The following is a 5445-nucleotide window of genomic DNA, read 5'->3' as shown; positions in this document are numbered from 1 at the left end:
GAGGCGAATTTGGAAAAGTTTCTCTGTGAGAAAATCAGAATAGATTTTTTAAAAGCAGATAAATAGAGAGAGAAACTGTGAGAAATAAAAATATTCCTACTTATTTCCTGGTTACAGTTTTCCTTTTCAGATAATACAAGATGTAGGATGTAGTTAGTGAACTGATCAGCCAGCAGGCTTGAAACAGAAGCAGTTATTTACACAGTCTAATTATTTGGTGGAATATATTGCCACAAAATATTCTGGGGACAAAATAAATATCGTTTTTAAAAGCTATTGGATGAATCACTGGGAAAAAAATTCCTCCCTTAAGCACAGTGATCTGCCACCATCTGAGTCAGAAAATTCCTCTGCCACCAAGGAACTGATTTCCAGACTGCCAGAAGCTTGGAAGACACACCATACTTGGAAGAAAAGTGTCATTGCATGTTCCTCTTGCTTCCCCTGTTACTCTGTTTTTCCTTCAGCATTTGCTCTTGGCCCCTGTGGGTGGGGTAAAATCAACCTGTTGTCTGATTATGGCTATTTTCATGTATGGGTAGATTTTTCAGAAAGACCCTAAACTTCAGAGATTAGTAATGACATTAAAGAAATGAAGTTTTTTGGTTTTAAAGACATGGATGCAATGATGTGAAGAAACACAGTATATTGTGAAATCCTTATCTTTGTGAAATATGAAAAGAATGCAAATCAGAACTTAAACAAATGTAAACTCCCTGAATGTCTTTGAAGATTGTGGATGGGTAGTTTTCCGTTGGACCCCATGCAACACCCACATAATTAGTAATGAATTTGCTTAATGAAGCAACCTTACAGAACTGACAAAATGCTAAGTATGAGCAAGTAAAGCAAAAGCCTCAGGGAATTTAGGGAATCTACAGTAATGCAGTGCCTAACCTATGTCCTGCATTCCACAGCACCAATGGAGGAATTTCCTTCTACTCCATGTGAATTTCATCATTTTGGGTGACTTAATCTTTAAATGAGGCCTTTTGACACTATCTCATAATGTGAAAAATAGCTGGATAACTAAAGTAACCTAAGTAATTGTTAATTTTCTAAGTTAAGGTTAGAAGGGCAGTTTCATGTCCATTTTTTCCTTCATCCTACTTTGCTGGTATTAATCATCCTGTCCTTTGGCTCAACTGCATGGGCATTAAGAGAATCCTATCACTATTGCAAATAAATGGAACAATAAAAAAAAAATCTTTTCCACCTACCTCATATAAGCTCTGTGAGACAAAGACTTTTCTTGGTCACTTATTTCAATAGTGCAATAGAACTTGACTCCCAAATGATTGATAAAAGTTATTCTAGATGAGGAAAGTTCATTAAATTTTTCTCTTAATTCTTTGCCCTTAAGACATGGCATTAGAAATCTGGAGTTCTGAGTGCAGTCAGGGTAATGCACAACTTCATTTAACTCACTTTAAGAGTTCACTGTTTGGTTCTGCTATTTCAAAATTACAGCACTTGTCTGATTGTGGACTTATGGACTGTTCTCTAAGCCTCTGGAAGAATTCCCCTATCTCCCTAAACAACACTTCTTTACCCAGCTTTCATTTTCTCTTCCCCAAAAAATACCAAGCAGATTAAAAATGTGGCTTTTAAAATATGTGCCTAACGAATTGCTGTGTTATGCCTCTCTTTTTTCTATAACAGAGAGAGAACATTGCAGTTGGAGTTTGAGGAAAGTTATGAAATCCCTGATGTGAAACAATTACAGGGTGGATGAGCTGAATGGTTTTGCCTGGTCACAGGACAGACAACATAAAAGAGGAGCAGCAGTGAAATAATCAGCTGGTGGAGCAGAGCTTTTGGCTAAGAAAGACCTCTTAAGAACACTGTAGCACTTCAAAGCCTGACTAAAAAGACTAATAATATATCCTACCTGCTTTTTATTTACTGTGTTGAACCTATTCAGCAACAACAGATTGTCTGACCTGTGCATGGGATTAGTTTCCAGTGGAGCTGTTATATTTCAGACTCCTAAAAGTAAAACCCACTTGACATCCAGGAGAAAAGGGCAGCAAATATATCACAAAATTTAATGAATCCAAGGGAAGCAAGGGTTCAACTAAAGGTGAAAATAATCATGTTTTAAATGTCAATGGGTAGTATAGGCTATTACTGTATTGCTTTACTCCTGCTTTTAATAGGGTATCATTGCAATTTGCAATTGGGTTGCACCAGGGTAAAACTGGGAAACAGAGCCCTTAGGCTGCTTTAATTTATAATAGGATATAAATTATTTGGAGCTGAAATTCCATCAGTTTAGTTGCACAGTGTTAAAAAGTTTAAGCTACATCCATGAAAAATACATATTTTTCTAACTATGTGCAAATGTTAGTACTTTTGAGTCTGTATTTGACAATATGTCAATAGCCAATATGAAGAAAAAGCAGAGATTTGCTTGTGCTCAAAATCGAGCCCATCAAAACTATCAAACAGTTTGACTCTCATCTGCCTCCTCCTCACAGCTGGGGAGGCTCAGAAACACAGACAAACAAGCAAATCTTGTCTGTAAATAGAATAAAATAGAAGCTAATAATGAAAATATGTCTCATTGACCATTTCCTTGTCCTGGTGTCTTCACAGCTTTTCCTGGTTTGCATTTCATGACTGATGGCCACACTCTGGTTACATCCTAAGTGAATTCTACATGAGCCTACTCCAACAGTCTCTGCAATTTAATGACACTTCAGTATTTGCTTTAGTGCTGCCAATTTCTACACCTAACACAGACCTAGATGGACTTTCCAACTCCTCAGAAGAAAGCTTCTATTTTTACAATTTAAATGTGTTCTGGCAAAAATATTCCAGGTTGCAGAATATTCTCTTCCTTTGGAGGCTACAAAGCACCTGTATCCTTCAATATGACTTAATTAAATGATAGCTATACTTAATTAAGGCAAAATTGCATTGGGTAGGATGGTCACCTTAAGTAGAAATAAAAATAAATATTCTGGGACTAAAGAAGAGTCATTCTATTCCTGTTCTCCCAAGCTCTGCTGGAAATATAGGCTGACAGGTTAATAGAAGCATTTCCAAACAGTTGTAAGAAATCAGCCATCTGATTCAAGTATTCTGTTCCTTGGTTAACTTACTATTCAGCTACTGAAAACTTGATTTTCCCATCTGTGAGTTGACAAAATGGAATAAAAACAGTATTAATATTTATGTTCCAAATAGAAAAAGCTTTCAAAGCATGTTCATAAAGTGGAAAATAAAAGCAGCAGTTTATCCAAAACTTTCTGGCCTTTTGCAAATTTAAAATTTATCAGCCTTGCTGCCAGGATTTGTTGGTTTAAGAGCAAGTAATCATATTTTATAGAAGCTATTAATATAGGTGAACTTCTATATCATTTGAATGCTCTCTATTATGTGGATCAATTTCAACCAGAGTTCATACTGTTATGAGTGTTTATTCCAAAAATGCCCACAGGTGGGAAAAAATGTTTACTGGGTCTGGTTGAAATGTTTTGTGATAGCAATGTTTATACTCTACATAAAGGTGGTTCAACTGAATGTGTGAGCATGTGAACCAGAGGTACCAGTAAAAATTATATCCATATGAAAATACAGTGAACTTTTTTCTTTCACAAGAGTCTGATTTCTAATTAATCATATTGCCTTCTTATGAATAAAGTCCAGTATCTTATATAACTTGACAATCATTAGAAGTAGCTGATGGAAAATTAAATGTTTTGTTTGAAACAGTTTCTTAAATCCTGATGCATGGAATTGGTTTCTATGTACTGTGGCCTGCCAGTATTTCCCACTTTGCTGATATGTGCTCCAAAATGGTTTTATCCAAATCCAACTGCTAGGACTGCATGGCCTGCACTCTTTACCCACCGAGAGCATGCAAAAAAGGACAAATTTTTTTCCTCACATTCTTGTACCAGCAACTGTCAGCCCAGGATGCTTTTATTATTACTGATATTCTTAGACTGGTTTCCAGTTCAAGAGAGGAAAATCCTTTAGGCAAGAAGCACAGGCCCACTGCAGGAGCTGACTCTCCAAGCAGTACAAGCATAAGATAATAAAATATGTCTGGATGTTTGAATTCAAGCATACCTAACAACAGCTGCTCAAAAGCAGTGACAGGTACTTCTGTGCAAAACCTGACACTGTTTTTTCCTTTTTGCATATTTAAAACACAGACCACAGCTGCACACATCACAAGGCAGAAAAATCCCAACCCTTTGCTTACAGGTTCCATGTACGGAATTGGGTACAGTAGGGAAAATTCAGGATGGGAAGTCCTGAAAATGATGAAATTATATTGGATTTCTTTCAGAAGATTGATCTGGGAGAAAGGAGTGGTGGAGTGTGTGTCTCTCACTTTGGGATGGAAAGAGTGAGAGATTTGATTTTGACTTTTTTATTATGGGTGTCATCAGAGGTGCTCTGATATCTTACTGGAAAAACTATCTGCCCTTTCTTTATCTGGATTACCAAAGTTATTCTTATTTAACTTGTAATGTATTGCCAGCAATGAAGATATGGGTCACTTCTGTTTATGGACATTAAAAAAGCAAGTCCATGACTAATCAAGGACCTAGGATTTGCAAAAATGGTCTCTGAAATATTAATTTCTCCACCAGTTCTTTGGGCTCTCTGGATTTGTGCAATGGACAACAACAGACTCACTGCCCCAGTGGTGGATGTTGTTTTCATGAAAAACTTATTTTTTACTGCTGTGACTTGGCACCATCATGTGGCCACTTTGAGTTTTCTCAACTTAAGTAAAAAAATTACATAGAAAAACATTTGCAATTAATTAATTTAAACTTAAAAATATTTCAATCTATTTCAGAAGGAGAAGGTACATAAATATATCTTTTCACTAAATACTGAATGCATTGTCTGTGAATTGTCCTTTTTTCACCAAATCTGAGCTTGTTTAATCAAGGTTTTACTCATGTTCTTTAAGCCAGTTTTTCTTAAGTCACAAAAGATATTTTCAGTTCTTCATCTTGGTCCAACTCTTACCAACAGCATTCAAAACTTAGATATTATGGACAGTTGTCCTCTTCCTCACTACAAGAGCTTTGGAAATTATTTGCAGAATTAAACAGGTAAGTACTTTCTGTTTTATGTCAGAAATCCAGCAGATTTAGAATTTCAGTAAATCTCCCAGGCCCATTGTTCACATAGGTCAATCCAAACAGGGAGTGTGCATCTCAGAACCTGAGTTACTCAGGTATTCCTTTAGCACAGTTTCAGGGTCAAAATCAGAAGATAGATATGTGTGATATAATTTGTATTTTGATATGTTTGCATGTGGTCTTTAGGTAGACAAAAGGAAGTTTTACCAAGCATTAATGTCTAAGAGGCCCAGAGAAATCTCCTCACATTCAGGTTGTACAGAAACACAACTTTATATTTGCCAAAGAATTCCTGTGATTTCTTTCAGAGTGAAATAAGGAGAAGCAGCAG

The sequence above is a fragment of the Agelaius phoeniceus genome, chromosome 1 (assembly GCF_051311805.1).
Source record: "Agelaius phoeniceus isolate bAgePho1 chromosome 1, bAgePho1.hap1, whole genome shotgun sequence".
Taxonomy (NCBI): Eukaryota; Metazoa; Chordata; class Aves; order Passeriformes; family Icteridae; genus Agelaius; species Agelaius phoeniceus.
The sequence above is the reverse complement of the archived record's forward strand: the minus strand, read 5'-3'. Positions refer to the sequence as shown.